We start from the raw sequence: 6,757 nt of genomic DNA, 5'->3' as shown, positions 1-6,757 counted from the left end.
TATCTTCTCCAAATTTGCTTGAAGAATCTTCCCATGCAGCAAGAGTTTGTTTCACAATATTGTCAGCGACATGTTTTCTCTTAAATCTTTTGTCAGGAACTGGGTTCCTCTTGAGTGCTTTGTCCGTGTTGAGCTTGCACTGGTATTTCTTGAGGAGAGGAAAATCCTTGATGAAGTGTCCTGACTTTCCACATTTATGACACAAGTCATAACCTCTTGGTTTGTGAGCTGCCCTTTTTTGGAATGCCTCCATTCCTGCGAACCATTTTTTGAAATCGCTTCGTCAGGTAGGCCATGTTAGCATCCTCATCACATGAGTCATTATTGTCTGCCTTGAGGACTAGGTTATTCTCCTTTTTGGGCTCTCTTCTATCATGATCTTTCTTCTTCTTCTTCTTCTTCTTTATTTCATAAGTCTTCAAATTACCAATGAGTTCATCAATGATCAGCTTTTGAAAAGATTTTGCCTTTGTGATGGCATTAACTTTGCTTTCCCAAGATCCAGGTAATATGCTAAGTATCTTCCTAACAAGTTTGTTTCTTGGAATGATTTCTCCTAGAGAGTGGAGCTCGTTGATGATGCCACTGAATCGAGTATGTATGTCCTGGATGGACTCATCATCCTTCATCTTGAATAATTCATACTTAGTAGTGAGCATGTCGATCTTTGATTGCTTAACTTGGGTTATCCCTTCATGTATTATTTGGAGAGCTTCCCAGATCTCCTTGACAGATTGACAAGCAGAGATTCTGTTGTATTCGTCTAGACCAATACCGCAGATGAGGATTTTTTTTTCTCAGAAGATTTTCTCTATAGCTTTGCAGCCAACATCATTGTATTCCTTCCTTGTTTTGGGAACTGTCATTGCTAGATCCCTAATGGTCTTTATGGAAACGAAGGGGCCATTGCAGATGACATCCCAGAGCTTAGAATCTTTAGCCATAATAAATTCATGCATCCTTGTCTTTCACCATCCGTAATACTATCCATTGAATCTTAGTGGACTGTAGGTTGATTGACCTTCTTCAAAGTTTGATGGAGCAGCCATGTGGATGCTTTCTAGGTGTTAGCCTTGTAGAAAGAACCTACTTTGATACCAATTGATGGAAACTTAGGGACCACCAAACTGTATAGAGAACCTAGTTCTCTATCAATTCCTACAAAACACACACAATAAGAGATAAGTAAATGACACAATAGAGTTTTATGTGGAAAATTCCCAGCTCACAGGATTAAAAATCAAGATCTACACTCGTAGGATTTCAACTTCACTACTGAGAAAACTTCAGAAACGAACTATTGTAATCTAGGAATTAAACTCTTAATCCCTCACTTACTTTAAATAACTCTATTACAAGCCTATTTGTAATAACTCTATTACAAAGCTCACAACTCGACTAACTCTAGCCAAGACGCAAACACAAGGTTTATAGTTTTACAAATGGTTTCCTATACAATGCTTCTAGCTAATCTAAGTAGGAATTACAAGTATATCACTCTAAAAAAGGTACAACACAACTAAGGATATATGGTAACACAGTGCTGGAAATTGGTCCTTTGTTCTGTTGTTTTTTGTTCTTGAAGCCTTGAAGTCACTTGCAAGATGGCAACACACTTGAGAGAAAACTTACTCAAATTTCAGATGTTCAAGTGTGTGCTTTTCCCTTGCTTCATGTTGATAATATATAAGTGATGTCACTTGGATGATGCAAGCAATTATTGGATACAAGGCATTCCCCAAAAAGTGACTGCTACACTGTTTGCACTGTTGTGTGTGCACAAAGGAACAATTGCAACGACTTTATAGCTGTGGAGAGTTGACTGGTACAGTCAGCAAGGGAACTGATGTCCATATGTTCCCTCTGTCATCTCTTTGACTCTAGTTGTTGGAATTTGTGCCCCACGTGAGACTTGTTGTTCTTGAGCACTTTGAGGATGTGTAACAGACTCCCGATCTGGTTCTTATCATAAAGTTTGTTAGATCATCCAAATATAAAAATGCACATAACTTGTCATTTTGAATTAGGATTAGATCCGTGAATACGAGAAAAAATAAAAGTAAAATGTATACAAGTCGGTCAAAATCTACAACTTATCTACACTTAAATAGATTTTTTTATACAAAATCCAGTAAATAACTATAATTTACATACAATTTATTTATAATTTGTATATAATTATGTTAGTTGTATATATTTTGTATGCCGTTTCTACACCCGATATATAAAATATATACAATTTGTTTATTTTTTCTTCTTCGAGTTTTAATCTTAAATTCCAACCAAAACCACCTCAAGTCTTCACCAAATTCTCTCAAAATTGAGATATAAACTCTAAATAATATTGCCAATCATTTACAACAACACCCAATCCATACAAATAAGAATTTCGCAAAATTCGACTTTCGAATTCAAAGCTTCTAAGCTTTCTAATGGAGGTCAATGGAGTTTAAGCTTATGTATACACGATCTAATTCAGTTTATTTCAATTATACCGACAACTAGTTTCAGTTTAGTTCCAAGCGCTACTCCCGTAGAAAATATCTTGTTAATTAAAAAAAAAAACCTTCTGGTAACCCATTTTGGTGCTTCATACGTATTTATGGCTTTGAACCAATTGAATCCTTTTTCTTCACCATTCTTGAAAGCTTTTTCATCCGCAAAACTCGAATCAAAGAGGAACTGAGAGAGAAATATCTATACTGAAAAGAAAAATAGAAAAGAATGAAGCCTAAAATGGGTAAGATTGGAGTCTAATATTTTATTTTGTATATAAATAGTAAATTGTATATGCTAATGTAATTAAGTAATAACCTATCTATGATTGATAAATAAGTTTATAATGTAGTATAGATAGATAAAAATTCCTAGATTATAAACCTACATTTAAATGGATGAAAGTAGAGTTACAACAAGGGAATCTTACATAAATGTCCCAAATAAATTTTAACTTACCATCCTCTAGCTATTAATCATAAACTTACCAAAACTAGCCAAACACATATAAAAATTTGAAACCCAAATAAATAAGGTTCTTTCTCTTCAAGAATCACACGCTTATCTTCTTCCATATTTTTAAGTGTGATCCGCAATATTAGATGTAGGACGGAAAGAAAATTTCATGAGAGAGGTAGCAAACAAGGTGATGAAATACAAAAAAATATATATACACGATTCCAAGAGTCTAAGCAAGAAAGGACCTTTTTTAATGGGTATAGTGAAATTTGTATATTGACATTTACAAATTTTGAGGAAGATTGGAGATGATTTAGACTAATTTGGTATCAAAATCGTAGTTAAAATGAATTTCAAATTTTTTTTCTGCGACACAGGTATCAAATATGTATCACATACGGAGGTATACATGTGATACACATTTGACACAAATATGATATATATGTAATGCACAAATAATATAAAGTATGATTTTTTTTCATGTTTCACATTCGACATCGAATTTTCTATTCAAATCACCTCAAAACTCCGCCAAGTCATCCCAAAACTGAGATTCAAACTCTTTAAGATGTACTCAATCTATTCTAATAACACTCACCCAAAAGAAAGCAAAAATTTGACCATTTTTTTGGATACAAATAGCTAATTGGCTAATATTAATAATATTTAACTAATATTAGTAATATTATATGGATTAACTAATTTTTGTAATAAGCTATTTATAAATGGACATAGCTGGTAGTTTTCTTTACAACAATTAGACTTGAAATCTAAGCCCAGTCCACAAATTTCTTTTCAAATGTTCCAAACTAGCATGTTGATTATGAATGTGTGTTTTTTTGACAAATGGGCGTTTGACACGTGGCAGTGAATGGAAGAATATTGAGCTTGTTATGTTCTAAAAAAAGAAAGGGTTCTTACAGGATCTTGTTAGGTAAGAAAAGCATAGTCAAGGTCCGAAAGTCTCTCCCTTTCATTCTGTTCCTATTTCCTCAATTCCATCTCTGCCAAAATTCCCATGCTGTCCAGTTATCCCATTTTGGGGGTTGGTTAGCTAACTGGCATATTTGTTTATATTATTTTTCCCTTTTAAGATCAAAATCCAACAAAGTAGAATGGTATGAAATGAAAACTTTTCTACTACTATTTCACCTTCACATTCTTCTTTATCTACTGCTCTCTTATAGCCTTGCGCAGATTTCTGCCTAAAGCAAGTGCGACCAATAATAATCTGAACTAGCCAAAGTAAAAACACAGTTCTATTATATTAGTCGTACGTTTGTCTTTGCCTTATGGGACTGGGACCTAATAAATCCTGCCATATGCCTTGGATATTTGCACTGCCTTTAATTCAAACTGTGATTTGGCTTATTCTAGCTAATCCTATCATTAAGCAATAATTATCATCTTCCTGCCCAAAGTAAGAGGAATTTTTTAATTATCTAACCGTTATAAGATCATTTTTCATTTTATAGCACGAGAATGACTTAAATTATAGAAGCATGAAAATCCATCTCCTAATTAGTACAAGCATTAATTCACCAGACATTTTTTCTGTCTATGTTGAGAATTAAACCTTTTTGGTGTATTATAATTTTCAAGAGTTAATTTTATAAAACTGTACAATGAATTATTAAGGGGGAAAAATGCAGTGATTTGGAAACTACAAGATTACACAACAACATAAAACTTTTCTTTTTAAGACACTAAAATATACTTCAAAAAGTTTTATCAAATGCTACAACCGACTGTCCAAAAAATGTGATATCACAATATATTTGAAAAGATTTCAGCATTATAATTATTTGTAAGATCATTGGGAGGGAAGCCTCTTCATTTTTCAATAGAAAAGGAAAATAATCATCATTAAAGAAGTGATTTTGAACTTTTCCCAATACAAGGTCACATCAAATCCAACATAACCAAATCTAAACAAAACTCATACCATATGAGTAGCTTATAAAGGTTAAAGACACATGCATGAAAAAGCTATTGCATGTCGAGATTAAGACTTACTTTTAACGTTAGGAATGTTCTTTAGTTTGCTGCAAGCAAAACACAAAGCAATATTGAGTTTGAAAAAGTGATAAATTGAAAAGCCATTATTCAGTGATCATCTCATCTCTATAAAGTAGAATAAAATATGGGAGATCTAATGCATCATCTCTCAATCCCCAAGTCCTTTCCCCATTTCCAAGGTTTCTTTCACTACCTTTGATTTTATGCTTAGCTTCTTTTCTGGTTTTCTTTCAGCGTTTTTCATAAAGAATGCTTACTCATTGTCTAAAAGAAGAGGCCCCAGGTGCCCCTTCATGTTCTTTATCTTTGATTTATTAAATTATGTATATACTTTTTCCATGAACGTATTTTGAGACCTTCACAGTTAAGTTTGTTTACGCCATTCTTTTAAAATTAGAATCCTCCAGCTTGAGTTAATTTAACTTACAAGTCTTTGAATCAAAGAAAAACTCAATATGTCTGACTCGCCGAGTATTTGCAAGTTGAATCAACTCACAATTATTTTCCATTAATATTGTGTTATTTATGTTTAATATAAAAAAATTATCCTGTTAAAGAATTGATCAAGTACTTAACTTTGGACCAACTTAATATAATTAATGCTAAAAAGGCAATACATGCGATATTATTTTAGGTTTGACTGGGGCAGTCTAGGGGAGGGTTCTGGACCTTCTGGTTACGAAATGGGACGGGGCAGGGGGACGGTACCGATAAGAGGGGAAGGTTTCCTTAGGGGACTATGGTTAAGGAGAATTAAGGGTACGGAGTAAGGAAGTTTTTAGGGGTACTGTACCAGTACCACTACCGGTTCTGAGGGGGAGGGGGGGGGGGAGGAAGGGTACTTAACGGGACTGTAAGAGTACTTAGGGGTACTTTTAACTTAAATAATAAAATATTATATTTAAATACACACAAGCTTTAAGAGATAAAAAAATTCAAGCCTATGAAGTGCCTTTTATTTTATTTAATGCAACGTAAATGTCACGACCCGGAATTCCCACCGTCGGGACCGTGATGACGCCTAACATTTCACTTGCTAGGCAAGTCAATGTTAGAGATTATTAAGCCAATTCTTAAACCTTTCAGTGATTAACAACAATTAAACCATAAAAAGTTGAAAAAGTGCGAAAATCCATAACAATCTTAGTATATAAAACTACCCAGAATCTGGAGTCACAATTCACGAACTTCTAAGATTTAACTACAAGTAAATTGTCTAAAGGAAATAGAATTGTTTTCGATACAAATGAAACAATAAAGAGTGTGTATAGAAGGGGATGCTAGGGCTTGCGGACGCCAATATGACTACCTTGGGTCTCCGATCAGATGAGGCCAACAGCTAAACTCAAGATCATCCCGAATCGGTACCAAAATCTGCATAGAAAGTACAGAGTGCAGTATCAGTACAACCGACCCCATGTACTGGTAAGTGTCGAGCCTAACCTCGGCAAAGTAGTGACGAGGCTAAGACAAGACACCCACAAAACCAACCTGTACAGTATAACAATATATACACCAATAACAAAAAATAAAAAACAAGACGAGTAATATTGGGAGGGGGACATGCTGAGGGTATTACAAGATAAAGGATCACAACAGAATTTAGAACTTTGATCAACCGATATGATTAGAATAGGTAAGGACCAATAACCACAACAAAAGAAAGTACATGACATCACCCGTCGTGCTTTTACTATCAACCTCACCTTATGAATCAAATAGAAACGGCACGGCATCACCCTTCGTGCATTAACTCTCTCATAACATGGCACGACATCACCCT

This window comes from Nicotiana tabacum, chromosome 1, assembly GCF_000715075.1.
Source record: "Nicotiana tabacum cultivar K326 chromosome 1, ASM71507v2, whole genome shotgun sequence".
Lineage (NCBI taxonomy): Eukaryota > Viridiplantae > Streptophyta > Magnoliopsida > Solanales > Solanaceae > Nicotiana > Nicotiana tabacum.
This window is presented reverse-complemented; position numbering follows the sequence as displayed.